Source organism: Mandrillus leucophaeus, unplaced genomic scaffold (genome assembly GCF_000951045.1).
Source record: "Mandrillus leucophaeus isolate KB7577 unplaced genomic scaffold, Mleu.le_1.0 Scaffold17, whole genome shotgun sequence".
NCBI classification, from domain to species: Eukaryota; Metazoa; Chordata; class Mammalia; order Primates; family Cercopithecidae; genus Mandrillus; species Mandrillus leucophaeus.
This window is the reverse complement of record NW_012101698.1, coordinates 6,825,688-6,848,533: the sequence shown is the minus strand read 5'-3', so window position 1 is coordinate 6,848,533 and position 22,846 is coordinate 6,825,688. Positions and strand designations below refer to the sequence as shown.

Sequence of the window (22,846 nt, the reverse complement as noted above, 5' to 3'; positions counted from 1 at the left end):
AATGAAAATTAGCCAGGTGTGGTGGTGTAGTCCCTGCTACTTGGCAGGCTGAGGCAGAAGGATCTCTTGAGCCTGGGAGGTCGAGGTTGCAATGAGCTGTGATTATGCCGCTGCACTTCAGCCTGGGTGACAAAGCAAGACACCCCGTCTCAAAAACCCCAAAACCACAGTGAAACTAGGTGGTTGTTGTTAAACACAAAAATGTTGGAAAACGAAAAAAGCTGAGAGTGATTCACAGGCAATTAAAAGCTAAGGGTGAAAGCCTGCTTAGGAGCACGTAAAGGCTTTTATATCTTGCAGCTGCAAGGTAGAGAAAGCTGAAGACTAGACCCAGGATTTAGTTGTAAGATCAGCCAAGCTTCCAAGAAGGTTAAATCCTCCACCTAGACAGTCTGCTGTGCCAGAGGCAGGGCCCTAGTTCATGAGATGCGGACGTCTGGGTTGATGTGCTCCCAAAACCTCAAATCCCCAGAGCCCATAAGCCCTGAGTGCAGGTAAGTGGCCACTCTTCCCACCAGGGGTGAGAGTATCCTCCTCCCCCCAGGAGACGGAGGCTTCCCTCCTGCAGGACATTACCCCCAGCATCAGGCACCAGGCACCAGGCCTGGTAAGGGAGGAAAATGGACCTTGTACCAAGGGAGCTGCAGAATGGAGCCAGAACGCGCTTGCAGGGACTGGGCACACGTGACAGGAACCGGGTGCTGAGAGAGCTGGACCAAGGGGAAAGCTCATAAAGCTGGAAAAAGGTGGGGGTTCTCAATTCAGGAGTACTCCCCAGGATACAGGACTTAATGCCCTGCTCGGGACCCTAGGGGATGGGCCACCGTGCTGCCGGATTGCTCCTAGAAGCAGGCAGAAGGCAGAGCACACTAAGCAAAGGAGAGATGCTGGCGCTGCTGTCAGATGGTGGAAAGAGGCGTTAAAAGGCTCAGAGGCGGGCGCAGTTGTGTGAATGTGCCCTGTGAGGCAGAACACCCACGGGAAGGCCTGGAAGATTCATTCATCTATGGAAGCAGGAATGTGACAGTGCTGGTGAGGGGCCCGGCCCAGCTAAGCTCATGGGGTGCTCCCCTCTAGAAGTCAGGGAGAAGGTAGGAGGTGCTGCTATGGAACAGGCTGCTGGGTGATGAGGGTGGTGGGAGACTGAGATCATAAGACCAGGCGATGCCAGCAGCCGGGGGCCTGCCCTGTGGCCCTATGGAGATGCTTAAGAGTTGTCCACATGGCAAAACCAATGGTATTGTTCAAACTGGGCAAGCAAAGTCATGATGGGTGACAGGGGGCTAGGTGGCCTCCATGAGAACATCTGGCTTTCTGTGGCACCGGAAGTTTGTCTCGGGATTTTCCCTTGACCAGAGGCGGGTGCTGCACCTGTGTGCTCCCACAGGGCACTTGGGATTCCTCTGTTGGAAACTAATTACTCTCCATTGGATCCACCTCTTCACCCGACCGTCTTCAAGCTCGATGGTGGGTTTCGAGGCGGGAACTGTTTCCTAGATTAAGCATTGGGCTTAATTGCCCACGGGGCTTCTCCAAGTGTGAACACCTGGGGACCTTGTTAGCAATGCAGATTCCCAGGCCCCACGCCGGCCTACAGATTCAGAAATGGTAGGGACAGGGCCCGGCCGTCAGTGCATTACAGCTTCCAGGTGATTCTGATGCATGCTCAAGTGTGAGAATCTGATACAGAGGAGTTCAGCGGCTGCTGGAAGAATGAATCCCCAGGCTGGAGGGATCAGAGGGATGTATTAAGGCAGAGGGGAGGTTAAGAGAAATGTCACCTCATTTTTGGCCAGTAGTGGGGAATTATTAGTCCAGGGAAGGCAGCACAGCTGTGAAGCTGTGTCACATCTGAGGACTGCTCCCCAGCAGGACTCGGAGCGCTGCCATGGAACATGCCAGAAGGTAGGACAGACAGGTTAAAGACCTTAGATTTTACGATCTGGCAACTCTGGGTCCAAATCCTTTGTCAGCCGTGGACCTGTCCCCATCCTATACTTCCCTGCTTCCCAGCCCCAACGAAGTCTGGGCTGTCCTTAGCTTGGGCAAATCTTTCACTTTTTTCCAGGGATAGGGTCTTGCTCTGTTACCTAGGTTGGAGTGCAGTGGTGCTATCATAGCTCACTGCAGCCTCAAACTCCTGGCCTCAAGCAGTCTTCCCATCTCAGTCTCCTGAATAGCTAGAACTATGGGCACACACCACCGTGGCCAGCTGGTTTTTCTTTTAAACTTTTTTTTGAAGAGATGGGGGTCTGGCCATGTTGCCCTGGCTGGACTAGAACTCCTGGCCCCAAGCAAACCTGCCCCAGCCTCCAAAAGTGCTGGGATTATAGGTGTGGGCCCCGTGCCCAGTCCGCCTGTGTCTTTATATTTAAAATGACTCTTGTATATATCATTCGGCCTTGCCTGTGAATCTTGATCCCTTTGACAATTTCTGCCTTTTGATATGGTTGTTTTAGGTCTACCATTTCACTCTCCACTTTGCTTTCCCACTCCCTCCCCTATTTTGGTCCCTCTTCTTTCTTGCCCTCTTTTGTGTTAAAAATATGTCTTTTGAGATGGAGTCTTGCTCTGTCACCCGGGCTGGAGTGCAGTGGCGCAATCTTGGCTCACTGCAACCTCTGCCTCCTAGGTTCAAGCAATTCTCCTGCCTCAGCCTCCTGAGTAGCTGAAATGACAGGCGCCTGCCACCACTCCCAGCTAATTTTTGTATTTTTAGTAGAGATGGGGTTTCATGTTGGCCAGGCTGGTCTTAAACTCCTGACCTCAAGTGATCTGCCTGCCTCAGCCTCTCAAAGTGCTGGGATTACAGGTGTGAGCCACCAGACCGGTCCTAAAAATACTAGTTTCAGTTTTAATGTATCCACTAGCGTTTTGGAGATGCTGTTCCTTTTCCTCAGTGGTTGCTCTAATAGGGTCTTAACTTCTCATATTCTTAGTATTGTACCACTTCATGCACCTTGAAAATCCCTTAACCTCTCTGAACTTCAGTTATTTCATTTATAAGATGAGAATGGTGACTTTCTCTCATGGGTTATCTGACTCCCGGATGAGACAACTCAAGCCGAGTACACAGCCAAGGGCAGAACAGCAATGCCTGTTGACTGTCAGGGCTGATCCTAGTCTGAAGGGGTGGCCTGCCCCTCCACACCTGTGGGCGTTTCTCGTTAAGTGGAACGAGAGACTAGATAATTATCTTTACCATCTTAAAGAAAAGGAAGTGGCAAGATAATAGGATCATTGTAGGGAGAAAGTCAGCAGTAAGACATATGAATAAAGATCTGTGACATGAGTAAGTTTAAGGAAAAGTGCTGTGCCTTGATATGCATGTGCAAACATCTCCATAAACCTTTTTAGTGCATAAAGAGCAGCATTGCGCTAGCAAGTCCCACCTTTCACCCTAAGGCGGTTTTCTCCTTTCTCAGTAAATAGAACACACAATTGGGTTCCTTTGCCCAGGGACAGGCAGGAGACAGATGCTTTTCTCTATCACAACTGCCAACAACCGCGAAGATGCCTTCTTTCCTCTTGTACTGGTCCTCCTCAGCACAGACCCTTCACGGGTGTCAGGCTGGGGGACGATCAGGTCTTTCCCTTCCCACAAGGCCATATTTCAGACCATCACATGGGGAGAAACCTTGGACAATACCTAGCTTTCCTAGGCAGAGGTCCCTGCGACCTTTGGCAGTGTACGTGTTCCTGGGTACTTGACATTAAGAGAATGGTGATGACTTTTAACCAGCAAGCTGCCTTCAGGCACTTGTTTAACAAAGCACACCCTGCACAGCCCAAAATCCTTTAAACCTTGAGTCACCACAGCACATGTCTCTTGCGAGGACAAGGTTGGGGGTAGGGTCACAGATTAACAGCATCTCAAATACAGAACAAAATAGTCTCTTCTGTCTACTTTTTTCTATACAGACACAGTAACAGGCTGATCTCTCTTTTCCCCACACTAGTCCTGCCACCACTGTTAAGAGTGTGGTTCTGATCAGCACTGGGCCTCCTGAGACCACATGGAGCCACCACTGAGTATCCCCAGCAGCAGACCCACTGCAGGGGGTCATGTGTCCACCGGCTGTGATCACCCATTCTGCTAAATGGCTGCCCCTCAGGGATGCTGGTATCTCACCAGGGCACCTCTCAGCTGCCCTTTCCTTGCCCAGACCTGACCATCCTGTGCCCCCTCTTCAGGCTGCTCCTGGGCCGGCAGAGCCAAACCAGCTGACCCAGCCAGGCCGATCACAGAAAAAGCCTGGCTTGATTTCCACCACTGCAGTCCTCCCTATGCCCTTCACATTCCTGGACTCTGTCCAGGCCTCCATCTGCTGCCCATTCTTCTCACTCGCAGTGATGGCTTTAGCAATCTGCAGGGACATAGGCCTCTGGGGATGCTGTCTTCTCACACTCAGCATCAGTCCCACAGAATGGAAGCACTAGCCCTCCTGGGGGCAGCCTGTGCAACCACTCCTAATGGGTTTTTGGGAATCTGGTTCTAGGCCTTTCTTTTCTTTGAGGGTTTTTTTGTTTTTTGTTTCTTTTTTTGGGGAGACAGTCTCACGTTGTCCCCAAGGCTGGTGTGGAGTGGTAGGAACATGGTTCTCAACCTCCTGGGCTCAAGCAATCCTCCCACCCCAGACTCCTGAGTAGCTGGAACTACAGGCAAGCGCTATTATGCTAAGCTTATTTTCTGCAGAGACAAATTTCACTATGTTGCCAAGCTGGTGTCAAATCCCTGAGCTCAAGTGATCCACCTGCCTGCTGCCTCCCAAAGTGCTGGGGTTGCCGGTGTAAGCCACTGCACCTGGATCATTCTTGTGTTTTCAGTAGAGATGGGGTTTCACCATGTTGGCCAGGCTTGATTCCAGGGTTTGGAAGTGGGAGCGAGTAACGCTTGAAAATCTGGATGGGCTGGACACAGGTGGACTGGGGCAGCCCCGCAAGACACTGGAAACTGCTCTAGAAACACAGGAGTAATCAGAGTGACCTGGATCCTCACAGTATGGCTTCCAACTGCCAACTATCAGCACCAGATAGAAGGAAGCACTTGTTGGCTAGGTGCAGTGGCTCATACCTATAACCCCAGCACTCTGGGAGGCCGAGGCGGGCGGATCAATAGGTCAGGAGTTCAAGACCAGCCTGGCCAAGATGGTGAAACCCCCTCTATGCTAAAAATACAAAAATTAGCCGTGCATGGTGGCAGGTTCCTGTAATCCTAGCTACTTGGGAGGCTGAGGCAGGAGAATCACCTGAACCCAGGGGACCAAGGTTGCAGTGAGCCAAGATTGTACCATTGTACTTCAGCCTGGGAGTGATACTCGGTCTCAAAAACAAACAAACAAACAAAAAACACTTGTTTCCTGCTTGAAGGGGTGTTACTGAAAGCAACTGAAGTGGTTACCTTGAGCTGGCAGAACTCCATCTCTTACCTTCTCTTCCTAAGTGGGGGTTTCTACTCCTGGGCAACTTTACCCAAATTCTCTTCCTGATTAGTATCAAGCTCACCTACTTTTGTGTGTGTGTGTTTTTTTGTTTTTTCTTGAGAGAATCTTGCTCTGTTGCCCAGGCTGGAGTGCAGTAGTGCGATCTGGGCTCACTGCAAGCTCTGCCTCCCAGGTTCAAGCAATTCTCTTGCCTCAGTGGCCCAAGTAGCTGGGATTACAGTAGTAGGTCCTCACCACCACTCCTGGCTAATTTTTTTTTTTTTTTTTTTTTAGTAGAGATGGGGTTTTGCCAAGTTAGGCTGGTCTTGAACTCCTGACCTCAGGTGATCCACACACCTCGGCCTCCCAGAGTGCTGGGATTATAGGCATGAGCCACCGAGCTTGGCCAAGCTCACCTACTTTTTAAAATGCAGATGGTGCTTTTTTTTTTTTTTTTTTGGAGTGACAAGGTCTTGCTATGTTGCCCAGGATGGTCTTGAACTCCTGGGTTAAAGGGATCTTCCTGTCTTGACCTACCGAAGTCCTGGGATTACAGGCATGAGCCCCGTGCCCAGCCTGATGCTGCTCTTAACTCTGAACCCTCCCAGGGCTTCATATTTTCTCATGGGCAGGCCCGGCCCTCATGTGTTTCTGGCTTTGTCACATGGCCTGCCCTCTACTCGGGTTTTGTGTCTGCTCCTGGGATGTACTGCTAAGGTGGAATCCCCCTGTGGACAGGGCCCTTCTGTCAGTCATCTTGTTCACCAGTGTGTCGCCCAGCAGCCACCTGTGCCTCCTTCATAGTCGGTGCCCAGCAGGAGTGAAGATCCCACATCCACTTCCACGATTAGCGCCAACAGCCATGGGCAGGACCTCTCCTTGGCTTCTGTGTTCTCGTTACTCTCTAGTGGCTGAAATTTGGAGTCCCCATCTCCAGGCTCTGGCACGCAAGTCATGCTAACCTTCATAGGCATGTCTGCTTTGCTGTCTTTTGTTTCACATTCTGACAGTCCTCAGAAAAGCTAGCGTTCGTTCGGGAGATTCTTTCACTCACACGTGCATTACATGAGAGATTACTCAATGTCTGAGGTAGAAGCTTCTCTGCAGGGCCGGGCGCAGTGGTTCACGCCTGTAATCCCAGCACTTTAGGAGGCCGATGCGGGCAGATCGCTTGAGGTCAGGAGTTGGAGATCAGCCTGACCAACATGGTGAAACATTATCTCTACTAAAAATTAGCCAGGCATGGGGATGTGTGCCTGTAATCTCAGCTACTCAGGAGGCTGAGGCAGGAAAATCACTTGACCCTGGGAGACGGAGGTTACGGTGAGCCACTGCACTCCAGTGCTGGGGTGACAGCAAGACTCCATCTCCCGCCCCCGCCAAAACAAAAACAAAAAACAAAAAAATTGCCCTCCAGGGCCAGGAGGAGAGGAGATCTGAGGCCAAGAAGGCCACTAACGATGAGCTGAGAGCTGCAGCATCAAGCAGAGGGGTCCTGGAAGCGTCCCACTGGTTATGGCTCAGTAGGACAGGCTCATGGGTGCTTTCCCTCTCAAAACACCAGAGCACAGAGTGTGAAGCTGGAAGCCGCCTAGTGGAGACCAGGCCCTAAGGGTCCAGTCCTACTTGGGCCAGTAGGACCATCAGATGGGCAGTTGAGCCAAGAGAAACTATACCCAAATGAGGTCTCAGGATGCCACAGGCCCCTGACTTCCCAGGCCAGCTCCTGGCGGGGCAGGGCTCTGTCAGTCACACAACTGGAGGTAACAATGGCAGACTGTGGCCAAGGGTGGTGAATGTGTGGCACCAGCTAAGCCTCCATCTACCTCCCACAACATCCCTCTGTCACCCACGCTGGGGACCCCTAGCATCTTATTTCTACCCCATTGCAAGTCTTAAGCCTGCAGCCTGGGATGCCCTGGCCTCATTCCCCTTCTGACTTGTCCTGGATTTACCAACAGTATGTGGAGGCCAGTTAGATTCAGCCACATCAGCCCGAGGCCAAAATAGGTGAGTCCCAACTTCAGACTTACAAATAAAGACATAACCCAATATGCAGTTTGGTTATGAAAAACATCTATCAAGTGGGAAAAAAAATCTCTAAAATACCAGAATAAAAATGGGCTGTATGGCCAAATACAGTGAGCATGGACTTGGAGTCGAACAGGAAGAGGTCTCAACTGGAAGTACACTCGATGAGCTGGGTTTTGTTGTTCTTGGCATTGCCGCTGTTGGCTGGCTGCCTCACCAGTAAGGCAAAAACCACTGCCTCCCAGGCTTGTGTGAGGATTAAATGAAGTACAGTTACATCCTGAGATATGCCCAGGCTGCAAGAACTTGTCTTTCAGAGGAGTTTCATCTAAAAGCACTGTGGTTTATGAGGATTACAAGGCACTTAAAAAGAGCTGTGATTTTTCCGTCGCAGGATTTCACCATAGGGCCCTAAGAAGCACTTGAAGTGTGTTGCAGTGCCGACGCACTGATGCTCAACAAACTAACAGGTGTATTTGCACCTCGTCCATCGACAGATCCCCACAAGCTTAGGGAATGTCTTCCCCTGATCGTCTTCCTCAGGAATAAACTCAAGTACGCGTTGACTGGAGATGAGGTAAAGAAGATACGTATGCAGTGCTTCATCAAAATTGATGGCAAGGTTCGAGTGGCTACCACATACCCTGCTGGATTTATGGATGTCATTGGTATTGAGAAGACAGGGGAGCATTTCTGCCTGGTCTATGACACCAAGGGCTGTTCTGCTGTTTACCGCATCCCAGTGGAAGAGGCAAAGTACAACCTGTGCAAAGGGAGGAAGAGCACTGTGGGGATGAAAGGAATCCCACACCTGGTGACTCATGATACTGGAACCATCCACTACCCAGATCCTCTCATCAAGGTGAACCATGCTGTGAAGATTGATTTAGGGACTGGCAAGATAATCAACTTTATCAAATTCCACACAGGCAATGTCTGTATGGTGATTGGTGGAGCCAGCCTCAGTCGTGTTGGTGTGACCACCAACAGGCAAAGACATCCCGGATCGCTCAATGTGCATGTGAGGGATGCCAGTGGCAACAGCTTTGCCACGAGGCTGTCCAACATTTTTGTCATTGGCAATGGCAGTAAACCTTGGATTTCCCTGCCCAGGAGAAAGGGCATCCGACTTACTATTGCTGAAGAGAGAGAAGAGGCTAGCCACCAAACAGTGGTGGCTAAATTGCAGTAGCAGCATATCTTTTTTTTTTTTTCCCCCCTCAAATAGTGAATTCTTGTTTCTAAGAAAAAAAAAAGTTCTGAACAGAGGCTAGGTGTGGCGGCTCATTCCTATAAACCCAGCACTTTGGGAGGCAGAGGTGGGTGGATCACTTGAGGGTTAGGAGTTGGAGACCAGTCTGACCAACATGGTGAAACCTCATCTCTACTAAAAATAGCCAGGTGTGGTGGTACACTTCCTGCAATCCCAACTGCTTGGGGGGCTGAGGCAGGAGAATCACTAGAACCTGGGAGAGGGAGGTTGCAGTGAGCTGAGATTATGCTATTGCACTCCAGCCTGGGGGACAGACCAAGACTCAATCTCAAAAAAAAAAAAAAAAAAAGTCTGGATTTTTAGAGCCTTGGGAAAAAAAAAAAAAAAAAAAGTCTGGATTTTTAGAGCCTTGGGAATATGCAGCTGAGATAAGAGTAACCCCTGTGGTCACCTTCCTAGTCGTAGAGTGGGGTGTGTGAAGTTCTCAGCATTTGTAACTTGCTAGCTTATACTGACAACTCTGGCACTCCTTGCATTGTTTCCATTGACTTTTTTGTCTCTATTACTTTACCTTTTTGTATAAAGCGTTCTCTTATGTGAACGACGGATGTCAAATATGCTTTCTTCGGTAGTATAGTCTCAAGTGTAAAATGCAGCTCCGAAAGACCTGGAGAAGTGTAGTGATATAGTTTGGTATTTGTCCCTGTCCAAGTCTCATGCTGAGATGTCATCCCCAATGTTGGAGGTGGGGCCTGCTGGGAGGACCCCTCATGGCTTGGTCCTGTCCTCAAGATAGTTCTTGTGAGAGCTGGTTGTTTGGAAGTGTGTGGCACCCCCTCACCCTGCTCCTAATTTTGTCACACGATGTGCCTGCTCCCCCTTCACTTTCCGCTGTAATTGTCAGTTTCCTGAGGCCTCCCCAGAAGCTGAGCAGAGGTCAGTCTGCAGAACCACAAGCCAATTAAATCTCTCTTCTTGGCCGGGTGTGGTGGCTCTCGCCTATAACCCCAGAACTTTGGGAGCCTGAGGCAGGCGGATCACCTGAGGTCAGGAATTCGAGACCAGCCTGGCCAACATGGTAGAACCCCGTATCTACTAAAAATATAAAAATTAGCTGGGCATGGTGGTGGGTGCCTGTAATCTCAGCTACTCAGGAAGTTGAGGCAGGAGAATCACTTGAAACCAGGAGGTCGAGGTTGTAGTGAGCCGAAATCATGCCACTGCACTCCAGCCTGGGTGAGAGCGAGACTCCATCTTAAAAAACAAAAACAAACAAAAAACCCTCTTTCCTTTATAAATTACTCAGCCTCAGGTATTTATAGCAATGCATGAACAGCTTAATGTATGTAGACAGCCATTTTATAGGGTAATTAAGAGACCTTGCTTATGTTGTGCTGTGTTAGTGGAGGTCAATTATCTTTGTCCATTTTAATGGGTTTATGGTGTTTTAGGATAAATGAGTGTGTGTTTAGGGACTAAGGTGTGCATACAAATTTTTCCACTGGAATTAATGGCAATTATATTCTCCACTTAGGAGAATTCATCCTAGGAGGGGTTTTTATGTACAAATTACCCTTTTAAAGCAGGAGAATGTAGGTGAAAAATACATCAGACTGCACAGCACAAAGTTTTCTTAAATGTTTTTATGTTTTGTTTGTTTTTGAGATGGGATTCTCACTCTGTTATCCAGGCTGGAGTGCAGTGGCACAATCTCTGCCTCCTGGGCTCAAGTGATCCTCCCACCTCAGCCTCTTGAGTAGCTGTGACTACAGGTGTGAGCCACCACATCTGGCTAATTTTTTGTAAAGATGGGGGTCTCACTATGTTGCCCAGGCTGGTCTCGAGCTCCTGGGTTCCAGCAATCCACCTGCCTTGGCCTCCCAAAGTGCTCGGATTACAGGTGTCAGCCACTATGTCATTATTAAATGTTTAATAAGTGGAGGCATGTCTAGAAATGTAAATATATACAAATATACATATTGTCTTGGGTGTGACTGGCTGGGGCTAGAATCACAAGCAATAAAGGTATTCACCAAGACAGTTGTGGGGAAAGGCAGATTTATTAGAGGAAGAATATGGCCTGGGCATGGTGGCTCATACCTGTAATCCCAGCACTTCAGAAGGTGGAGGCAGGCAGATCACTTGAGCTCAGGAGTTTGAGACTAGCCTGGGCAACATGGCAAAATCCTCCTCTACCAAAAATTTAAAAATTAGCCAGGAGTGGTGCCTGGTGCCTACAGTCCCAGTTACTTGGGAAGCTAAGGTGGGGATCACTTGAATTTGTGAGGCAGAGGTTGCAGTGAGGCGAGATGGTACCACTGCACTCCAGCCTGGGTGACAGAGCCAGACCCTTTCTCAAAAGTAGGAAGACATGTTGCAAGGGTACAATGGGCAGCACAGCAGAGAAGGGGCTGCTTGCAAAGAGGCAGGGGCTTGAGGGAAGTGTTACAGGGTCATGCTGGAGGGGGCCGCATGTGGAACGAATGGGATGTTGTGTCTACAGGTTGTCTGATTAGCCTTCTCTTGGAATACTTGCTCTCCCTCACCTGGGACCCCTTCCCTGTTGTTGCTGGCATAGGTTACCAGGACTCCACTTTCCCCCCTAACTGAACACTGCCAAAGCTTTGGCACTGGGGTGGCAGTTTCATTTGCAGCTACTTCCTGCTGGCCTGAGGCGTAGTTGACCCTACCTATGCCTGTTGGTCTGTCAGGAGACCCTGTGGGTCACTGTCCTGGGTTGTGAGGCCTAGGATGTTGGCTCTTGGTGGAGAAAGGGACTTGTTGGAGAAGGGGAGCCTGTCAAGGTGAAACTGATGTCCAGCTGCATCCAGGGGAGATGCCTTGTAAAGGTAGCTGGCATCACTGGGGAGACCGATATTCCATCCGCAGCATCATTTGAAGGTGAAACTGTTGAATTAGCCCTGGCGCTGTTTGGGATCACCTGGCTTAAGAGGTCCGGAGCAGCATGGCTGCTGTCTTCACGGGAGAATTTAGCGTGAGAAAGGGGGGCTCTGAGTTCCTCAAAATGTGTGTAGGTTTGCCCTGGTTGAGCTTCCGCTGCCAGTGGCACTACATGTAGGGATTGTGAACTTTTGGCTAGAAAGGATAGGAGGGGCCTTCCTCCCTTCCCAGCAAGGTAGCCAAACCTGTTTACCCCTTGGCCTCCAGGCTACACAAAGGAGTGGCCCTAGCCAGTGGCATGAATTGTCAGAGGGATACTAGAATTTGTCCCCTGGAAGACTGAAAAGGAAGGCAAAACTCTAAATTTTTACTGAATCAGGCATCTCTCCACCGGGACCTTCTGATCCATTAGGGAGTAGACCTGGCTGGGGGCCTTCAGCTGTCTCCAGGCTCGGGCGCTGTCCACTGAGAGGCTGGAGTTGGAGAAGAAAGGGACACAGGAGGGGAGGACTCCCGAAGCAGTCCCCAAGCACTTCCCATACGGGCCACCAAAATGTCGCGGGTACAAATGGCTACGGCTGGTGTGGCAGGCGGTAAAGGAATTTACTAAGACAGTCATGGGGGAGAAAAAAGGCAGATTTATTAGAGGGAAAGCAGAAGATAAGTTGCAAGCGTACAATGGGCAGCCCAGCAGAGGAGGGGCTGTCTGCAAAGAGGCAGGGGCTAGAGGGAAGTCTTGGGTTGTGCAGGAATGACATGCTGCTGGGCTACACAGGGAGTGAGGTATTTGGGAACATGCCAGCAGGTTATCTGTCATGAGCCATCTCTTGGAATAATTGTTCTCCCCCACAGAACACCCCTTCCTCGTCGCTTACTTTCCGTATACGTGTGGAGTCTTTATCTGAAAACTGAGCTAATAGAGTACAGTATTTTGTACTGATTTTTTATCTTCCAAATATTGATTAGAAAATATGTCAATGTAGAAGTCACCATTATAGCTCTAATCTATTTAAAACCTAAAGGTCCTTATCCCAGAGGTAAACGCTGTTAGGGCTTGCTCCAAGTCCTTCAGAAGCAACCTTGCAAAAATTATGAGTCAGAAAATCACGACAATGAAACAGATCTAACCTAATCAACTCCAGCTTGCTCCTAACCTCCAAGCTGCCCTTGGTCATTCCTGCACATGGGCTGAACTAGCTTTAGAAGGAATTTATTTATTTTTATTTATTTACTTTTGAGACAGAGTCTCGCTCTGTTGCCCAGGCTGGAGTACAGTGGTGCGATCTCTGCTCACTATAAGCTCTGGCCCCTGGGTTCGTGCCATTCTCCTGCCTCAGCCTCCAAGGTAGCTGGGACTACAGGCACCTGCCACCACGCCCGGCTAATTTTTTTGTATTTTTAGTAGAGATGGGGTTTCATTGTGTTAGCCAGGATGGTCTCAATCTCCTCACCTCATGATCTGCCTGCCTCGGCCTCCCAAAGTGCTGGGATTACAGGTGTGAGCCACCGTGCCCGACCTGCAATTTATAGTTTAACTTTGGAAAAAAGACAACAGTCCTTTTGCAAAACAAACCCCTTCTTGCCTGGGGACCAGACAGCCTTTGTAAGATTAACAAATTAGCCATGAGATTAGAAATTATGGTTTAGGAATCTTGTAGCCAGAGGCCACAAGATCGCAAATCTCCCCATAACATCACTATTGTAAAATCTAAGATTGGTGCTCACGGTATCTTTCAGACCCTGCATTCTGATGCACCAGATAGTGCCACCCAGAATGGTAATCTGGTCATGTCATTCAACCAGTTCCGTGATCCCACCCAGGAACAGAAGATGGCAGGAGCCCACTTTGACCTCTTCTTTATTTTTTTGAGATGGAGTTTCACTCTTATTGCCCAGCCCGGAGTTCAGTGGCATGATCCTGGCCCACTGCAACCTCTGCCTCCTGGGTTGAAGCAATTCTCCTGCCTCAGCCTCCTGAGTAGCTGGGATTAACAGGTGCAAGCCACCAAGCCTTGGCTAATTTTTGTGTTTTTAGTGGAGACAGGGTTTCACCATGTTGGCCAGGCTGGTCTAGAGCTCCTGACCTCAGGTGATCCACCGGCCTTGGCCTCCCAAAGTGCTGGGATTACAGGCTTGAGCCACCTTGCCCAATGACCCCTTATTTCATCTCCAGACCCAACCAGTCAGCACTCCCCAGTCCCTGACCCCTTACCCGCCAAATTATCCTGAAAAAAACCTGAGTCTCCCAATTTTCAGGGAGACCGATTTGAGTAGTAAAACTCCGGTCCTGGTCAGCCAGTTCTGCATGAATTAAACTCTATTACAATTGCCCTGTCTTGATAAATTGGCTGTATCTGGGCTGTGGGCAAGGAGAACGTGTCAGGCAGTTATACTTCCTGGTTTTTGTCTAAGTTTATATTCATATGTATATAAATATATATTCTATAAAAAAGCTACACATAATATCTTGTAACATTCTTCCACATTTTCAAAATTAGAAAATTAGAATTTTCTACAGAGGAGACTACATAATGAACATCCATACACTCTTTGTCTAGATTTGCCGATTGTATGTTGTCACATCTTCCTTCCTCCCTCTCATTTCTCCCCCTCTGTGTATGCGTATACACGTGTATGTGTCCCTTGATAATCGACAAGGAACTGGTTCCAGGACCTCCTGCAGATACCAAAATCCAGAGGCTAAAGTGTCCCTGATAGAAAATGGCACAGTATTTGTGACCTACGCACATCCTCTTGTATACCTTAAGTCATCCCTAGTCCTTATAATACCTAATACAATGTAAATATTATATAGTCATTATTTAGGGAATAATGACAAAAGGTCTGTGCACGTTCAATGCAACCAACAATTTTTTTCTTTGTTCCCTGAATATTCATCCCAAGGTTGGCTGAATCCTCAGATCAACCCAAGGTTGGTTGAATCCTCAGATGCAGGATCCATGGATACAGAAAGCCAACTGTCTGTGTGTGTACATCCATTTTTGGCAACTTTTTAAAACTCTATCAAACATTTTTCCAGGTCAACACAATTAGTCTGACTACTTTTACTCCTACAAGCTCTATGGTATCTACCATATGCAAGGAACCATATGGTATTCAAATATTCCTCGTATGACCTCGTAGCAAGGATCAAGAAGAAGCCTCAAGTGCTCCAAGTCAGACCCACCTCCCCAGGCTTCCACATTTCTATTAGCAGGAGTGAAGAAGGGCCCAGAACTCTGGGTATTCTTGGCAAGATGCCTACCTTTCCCTCCTCCCAAGACTCCAGCTTCTCCACCATTTTCTGAGACTATCGGGTCTGATCTCATTAAAGCTTTTGTCCTTATTTGCTCAGTTATAAGAGGCTCAGGATTTCTGGGTCACCCCCTGCCTGACGCCACTCTAAACTTCCTCTACTTATATCCCTTTGTGATTCCATCTTTTGCTTTTCTCCAACTTCTAGAGATCTTCCTCTGCCCTCTGAAACTTACCACAGGTTACAAGCAGAATTCCCTGTATCTTTTTTTTTTTTTTTTTTTTTGAGATGGGATCTTGGGCTGGGTGCGGTGGCTCACGCCTGCGATCCCAGCACTCGGGGAGGCCAAGGTGGATGGATCACGAGGTCAGGAGTTACAGACCAGACTGCACAACATGGTGAAACCCCCGTCTCTACTAAAAACACAAAAATTAGCCAGACGTGGTGGTGCGTGCCTGTAGTCCCGGCTACTTGAGAGGCTGAGACAGAGGAGTCGCTTGAACCCGGGAGGCGGAGGTTGCAGTGAGCCGAAATTGCACCACTGCAATCCAGCCTGGGCGACAGCGAGACTGTCTGGAAAAAAAAAAAAAAAAAAAAGAGAGATGGAGTCTTGCTCTGTTGCCCAGGCTGGAGTGCAGTGGCATGATCTCAGGTCATTGTAGCCTCTGCCTCCCGGTTTCAAGTGATTCTCCTGCCTCACCCTCCTGAGTAGCTGGGGCTACAAGCATGCACCACCACTCCTGACTAATTTTTGTATTTTTTAAAGTAGAGACAGAGTTTCACTGTGTTGGTCAGGCTGGTCTCGAACTCCTGACCTCAACTGATCCACCAGCCTCAGCCTCCCAAAGTGCTGGGATTACAGGCGTGAGCCACAGCGCCTGGCCAGAATTCCCCATGTATTAACGAACATTCCCTAAACTTTTCTACTTCACCCTTACCACTGGGCCTGGGAGGGGGAAAATGTCCTTCTGGCTGCTTCCAGACCATTCTCATCTTCTCTGAAACCCCTTGGCATGGACGCTCAGGCCATCAGACCATACCACCTAATACTTAAAGCAGTCATCTTCTCATCCCTGGATCTCTTAAATTTTAGTTCCCACTCTAACACTACCATCTGAATTTTTGATAATTTTAATGTTTATGTAGATTTAATACTTGGCTTTTCAGTTCCTTGATCTCCACTTTTCCAATGAGCCTGTATTCCTCCCTCCTTCAGCCAGTTATTCTCAGACATGTTAATCTTGTTACTAGTAATAGCAACCTGTTCGTAATCTGTTTCCTGCACTAGTAATAGCAACCTGTTTGTAATCTGTTTCATGCACTAGTAATAGCAACCTGTTTGTAATCTGTTTCTTGCACTAGTAATAGCAACCTGTTTGTAATCTGTTTCATGCATTCCACACTTAACCAGATTTTTAGTACCCTAACTAATCCTACCCCATGGAAACATACAATCTTTTCACTCTACCACTTTCCACACTCCTTTATCTCCTCAAGTTCTTTAGATTTGTTTTTAATTAACTTTTAAAAACTCACTTCCAAAATTGTTTATTGGGGCCAGTTGTGGTGGCTCATGCCTGTAATCCCAGCACTTTGGAAGGCCAAGGCAGGTGGATCATCACCAGAGATCAGGAGTTCCAGACCAGCTTGGCCAATAAGGTGAAATCCCATCTGTACTAAAAATACAAAAATGAGCCTTAGCCAAGCATGGTGGAGCACGCTTGTAGTTCCAGCTACTTGGGAGGCTGTGGCAAGAGAATCGCTTGAACCTGGGAGGCGGAGGTTGCAGTGAGCCGAGATTGCACCACTGCACTCCGGCCAGGGTGACAGGGCAAGACTGTCTTTAAAAAAAAAAAAAAAAGTATGTTTATTGTGAACAACATGATGTTTACAAATGTATACATTGTAGAATGACTAAATCAGACTAATTTACATATGTATTACATGTATTTTTCTGGTGTGAATATTTAAAATCTACTCTCGGTGATTTTTCAAGATTATAGTCAGGCACAGTGATACAACCTGTAGTCCCAGCTACTTGGGGGGCTGAGGTGGGAGAATTGTTTGAGCCCAAGAGTTTGAGACCAGCCTGGGCAATGTAGTGAGACCCCATCTCTTAACAGATCTCTTAAATTTATTCCTCCTATTGAACTGAAATTATGTATCTTTTCACTAACATCTCTTACCCCTCCCACACTCCTAACCCCTGGTAATCACTATTCCATTCTCTGCTTCTATGAGTTCAACTTTTTTAGATTCCACATATAAGTGAGATCATGTGGTATTTGTCTTTCCATGCCAGGCTTATTTCACTTAGCATAAAGTCCTCCAGGGTTCATCTATGTTGCAAATAAGCTTCCTTCTTTATTTTTTGAGACAGGGTCTTGCTCTATCACTCAGGCTGGAGTATAATGGTGCAATTTTGGCTTGCTGCAACTTTGTATCCAAAGCTCAAATGATCTTGCTGCCTCAGTCTCCCAAGTAGCTAGGACTACAGGCACGTGCCACTGCGCCTGGCTAATTTTCTTTTTTGGAGAAAGGGTTTCGTCTTGTTGGCCAGGCTGGTCTCGAACTCCTGGACTTCAGCAATCTACCTGACTCAGCCTTCCAAAGTGCTGGGGTTATTGGCATGAGTCACTGCGCCTGGTTAGAGTTTCCTTCTTTAAAGCTCAGTAGTATTCCATTGTGTATGTAGACCACGTCATCTTTATCCATTCATCCACTGATAGATACTTAGGTTGACTTCATACCTTGGCTATTGTGAATAATGCTGCAATGAGCGTGGGAGTGCAGATACCTCTCTGACACACTAACTTCATTTCCTTTGGACAGATACCCAGTAGTGGAATTGCTGGATAACATGGTAGTTCTATTTAAGTTATTCAAGAGCCCCCATGCTATTTTCCATAATGGCTGTACTAATTTACATTCTCATCAACTTTGTGAGAGTTCTTTTCTCCACATCATCACACACACTTTTTTTTTTTTTTTTTGACACGGAGTCTTGCTCTTGTTGTCCTAGCTGGAGAGCAATGCCGTGATCTTGGCTCACTGCAACCTCCGCCTCCCGGCTTCAAGCGATTCTCCTGCCTCAGCTTCCTGACAGCTGGGATTACAGGAGGTGCAGGGCACCACACCCGGCTAATTTTTTATATTTTTAGTAGAAACGGGGTTTCACGATGTTAGGCTGGTCTCGAACTCCTGACCTCAGGTGATCCACCTGCCTCAGCCTCCCAAACTACTGGGATTATAGGTGTGAGCCACTGCACCTGACCCACAAACACTTTTATTCATCGTTTTGCTAACAGCCATTCTAACAAGGTGTGAGATGATACCTCATTGTAGTTTTAATCTGCATTTCCCTGATAATTCGTGACACTGAGCATTTTTTCATATATCTGTTAGGCACATGTATGTCTTCTTTTTGAGAAGTGTCTATTTAGGTCCTTTGCTCTTTACTTGGGGTATTTGTTTTCTTGCTATTGAATTGTCTGAGTTCCCTGTATTTTAGATATCCCTTATCAGACTATGATTTGCAAATAATTCTCCCCATTCCAAAGGCTATCTTTTCACTCTGTTGATTGTTTCCTTTGCTGTGCAGGAGCTTTTTAGTTGGATGTAATCTCATTTGTCTGTTGTTGATTTTGTTGCCTGTGCTTTTGAAGTCAGATTTAAAAAAAAAAATTCATTGACCAGATCAATGTCACAGATCCCTGCTTTCTTCTAGTAGTTTTACAGTTTCAGGTCTTACATTTAAGTCTTTGGTTTATTTTTCTGTATTTCATTATTTTATATGTGAATGTCCAGCATTTATTGAAGAGATTGTCCTTTGCCCATTATGTATTCTTGGCACCTTTGTGAAAAATCAGTTGACTGTAAATGCGTGGATTTATTTCTGGGAACTCTATTCTGTTTTGTTGGTCTATGTGTCTATTTTGATACTAATATATTGTTTGGTTACTATACCTTTGTAGTGTAGTTTGAATTCAGGTAGTGATATGGTTTGGATTTGTGTCCCCACCCAAATGTCATGTCGAATTGGAGGAGGGGCCTGGTGGGAGGTGACTGGATCATGGGGGTGGATTTCTCCTTTGCTGCTCTCCTGATAGTGAGTTCTCATGAGATCTAACGGTTTACAAATGTGTGGCACTTCCCCCTTTGCTAGCATGCTGTCTGGTCACCGTGTGAAGAAGCTGCTTGCTTCCCCTTTGCCTTCCACCATGATGGTTAAGTTTCCTGAGGCTTCCCAGTCAAGCTTCTTGTTAAGCTTGTGGAACCGTGAGTCAATTACACCTTTTTTTCATAAATTGCCCAGTCTCAGGTAGTTCTTTATAGCAGTGTGAGAATGTACTAATGCAGGTAGTATGAAGCCTCAAGCTTTGTTCTTTTTGTTCAAGACTGCTTTGAGTATTTGGGGTCTTTTGTTGTTACATACAAGTTTTAGGATTGTTTTTCTATCTCTGTGGAAAATATAATTGGAATTTTGAAAGGTATTGCATTGAACCAGTAGATTGCTTTGGATAGTGTGAACATTTTAACAATATTCCTCCAACCCACAAACACAAGATAGTTTTCCATTTAATTGTATCTTCAGTTTCTTTTATCAATGTCTTACAGTTTTTGGTGTACCAGTCTTTCATCTCCTTGGTTAAATTCATTCCTAGGTTCATTCATTAACTTTGTGTAGCTGTTGTAAATGGGATTGTCTTACTGATTTCTTGTATAGATAGGTCATTGTTCCATAAAACACTACTGATTTTTGTATGCTGATTTTTGTATCCTGCAACTTTATTCATTCATTAGTCCTAAAAGTTTTCTGGTGGACTCTGTTTTCTATATGAGATCATAGCATCTGCAAACATGGATAATTTACCTTCTTTCTTTCCCATCTGGAAGCCTCATTTCTTTCTCTTGCCTAACTGTTCTGGCTAGGACTTCCAATACTATGTTGAGTAGAAATGGTGAGAGTGAACATTCTTGTCTTGTTCATGAAAGTAGATGAAAAGCTTTCCCTTTTTCTTTTCTTTTTCTTCTTTTTTTTGAGACAGAGTCTCACTCTGTTGCCCAGGCTGGAGTGCAGTGGTGTAATCTCGGCTCACTGCAACCTCTGCCTCCCAGGTTCAAGCAATTCTCCTGCCTCAGCCTCCCGAGTAGCTGGAATTACAGGGCTGTACCACCACACCCAGCTAATTTTTGTATTTTTAGTAGACAGAGGGTTTTGCCATGTTGGCCAGGCTGGTCTCAAACTCTTAACCTCAAGTGATCAGCCTGCCTCGGCCTCCCAAGGGGCTGGGATTACAGGTGTGAACCACTGCGCCCAGCCAGATAAAAAGCTTTCAACTTTTCACTATTAAGTATGTTAGCTGTGAGCTTGTCATATACGGCCTGCCTTGTGCTGAGGTACATTTCTTCTATACCTATTGTGAGAGTTTTTATTATGAAAAGATGTTGAGTTTTGTCAAATGCTTTTTCTGCATCTATTAAGGTGATCAAAATAGATTTTGTCCTTCATACTGTGAATGTGGTAGGTAACATTTATAGACTTGTGTATGTTGAAACATCCTTACATCCCTGGGATAGATCCCACTTGAACATAGTGAACTGTCTTTCAATATGCTGTTGAATTTGGTTTGCTGGCATTTTGTTGATTTTGCATGTATTTTGTTGATTTTTGCATCTATGTTCATCAGGGATATTGGCCTATAATTTTTTTTTTCTTGCAGTGCCCTTGTCTAGCTTTGGTATCAGGGTAATGCTGGTTTCATAAAATAAGTTTGAAGGTGCTCCCTATTTTCCAATTTTTTTGGATGAGTTTGAGTAGAACTGGTATTAGTTCTTAAAATGTTAAGCAGAACTCAGTAATGACACCATTAAGTCCTGTGCTTTTCTTTGATGGACTTTTCTTTAATCGAGCCTCTTATTGGGTTTGTTGTTGAGATGCAGTCTCATTCTGTCACCTAGGCTGGAGTGCAATGGCACAATCTTGGCTCACCCCAACCTCTGCCTCCCAGGTTCAACTGATTCTCCCCGTCTAAGCCTCCGAAGCAGCTGGGATTACAGGTGCCCGTAACCACGCCCGGCTAATTTTTGTATTTTTGGTAGAGACAGGGTTTCGTCACATTGGCCAGGTTGGTCTCGAACTCCTGACTCGGGTAATTTGCCTGCCTCAGCCTCCAAAAGTGCTAAGATTACAAGCATGAGCCACTGTGTCTAGCCTTCCCCACCCCCCTGCCCCCGAGTCTCACTCTACTGTCCAGGCTGGAGTGCAGTGGTGCAATCTCAACTCACTGCAACCTCTGCCTCCTGGGTTCAAGCAATTCTCCTGCCTCAGCCTCTCGGGTAGTGAGGATTACAGGCGTGCGCCACCACGGCCGGCTAATTTTTGTACTTTTAGTAGTGATGGGGTTTCACCATGTTGCCCAGGCTGGTCTCAAACTCCCGACCTCAAGTGATCCACCTCGGCCTCTCAAAGTGCTGGAATTGCAGGTGTGAGTCACCATGCCCAGCCCATTATTGGTTTTTCTGTTTCTTCATGATTCAGTGTTGGTAGTTTGTATGTATGTGTTTAGGAATTTATCCATTTCTTCTAGGTTCTTTAATTTGTTGATGTATAATTGTGCATGGTATTCTTATCCTGTGTATTTCTGTGGTATCAGTTGTAACATTTCCTCTTTCACTTCTGATTTTGAGTCGTCTTTTTTCTTATTCTACCTAAAAGTTTCCCAATTTTATCTTAAACAATTCTTAAGGGTTTTTCCTTAAGAAATGAATGAATAAATCTATGAATAATTTATTTCTGTTCTGATATTTTCTTCTAACTTTGGGCTTTGTTCTTTCTCTAGTTCTTTGAGGTGTAATATTATTTGCTCTCTTTTGATACAGGCATTTATTATAAACATGTCTTAGAATTGCTTTTAGGGAATCCCATAATTTTTTTTTTTTTTTTTTTTTTACAGTCTCCCTCTGTTGTCCAGGCTGGAGTGCAGTGGTGCGATCTCAGCTCACTGCACAAATCCCATAAATTTTGGTATGTTGTGTTTGTTTTCATTTGTTTCAAGATGTTTTTAAATTTCTTCTCTGATCTATTGATTAGGAGCATGTTGTTTAATTTCCACATATTTGTGTATTTTTCAAAATTCTTCCTGTATTGATTTCTAATTTTATACTATTGTGGTAGGAAAAACATACTTGATATAATTATAATCTTCTTACATTTAAGATTTGTCTTGTGGCCTAATGTACATCCTAGCCTAGAGAAGTTCCTTGTATGCTTGAGAAGAATGTGCATGCTGCTGCTTTTGGATGGAAATTCTGTGTATGTCTGTTAGGTTCATTTGGTTTAAGCTGTAGTTTACATCTCCTTACTGATTCTATCTGGATGATCTCTCTGTTGCTGAAAGTGGGGTACTGAAGTCTCATATTGATATTATATTACAGTCTATCTCTCCCTTCAGATCTATTATTTGCTTTACATATTTAGGTGCTCAGATGTTGAATGTATATAAATTTAGAGGTATATCTTCTTGATAAATTGACACCTTTATCTTATAATGACCTTTGTGTCACAATTTTTGACTTAAAATCTAGTTTATCTGATTTAAGTATAGCTACCCCTACTCCTTCGGTTTCCATTTCCATGGAATATTTTTTCCATCCTTTCACTTTCAGTATGTATATGACCTTAAAGGTGAAGTGAGTTTTATAGGCAACATATAAATGGGTCTTTAAAAAATTTTACTCAGCCACACTTAACCAAGGAATTTAATCCATTTATATGAATAATCCATCATTTATATATAATTTGTTATTATTATTTTTTGAGACGGAGTCTTGCTCTGTTGCCCAGGCTGGAGTGTACTGGTACGATCTCCACTCACTGCAAGCTCTGCCCCCCGGGTTCGTGCCATTCTCCTGCCTCAGCTTCCCGAGTAGCTGGGACTACAGGCGCCCGCCACCACGTCCAGCTAATTTTTTTGTATTTTTAGTGGAAACAGGTTTCACCGTGTTAGCCAGGATGGTCTC

The 22,846-nt window shown here is 46.2% G+C and overlaps 1 pseudogene across 1 annotated transcript in view; it reads left to right on the top strand.

The window, feature by feature from the left end:
* Positions 1-7,821: 7,821 nt before the first annotated feature.
* LOC105537263 overlaps positions 7,822-22,846 on the top strand; it is a 19,272-nt pseudogene continuing 4,247 nt past the window's right edge. The window contains exons 1-2 of the transcript XR_001005691.1: positions 7,822-8,688; positions 19,026-19,039. The product of XR_001005691.1 is annotated as a 40S ribosomal protein S4, Y isoform 1-like (transcript). The remainder of the gene's footprint in view (positions 8,689-19,025; positions 19,040-22,846) is intronic.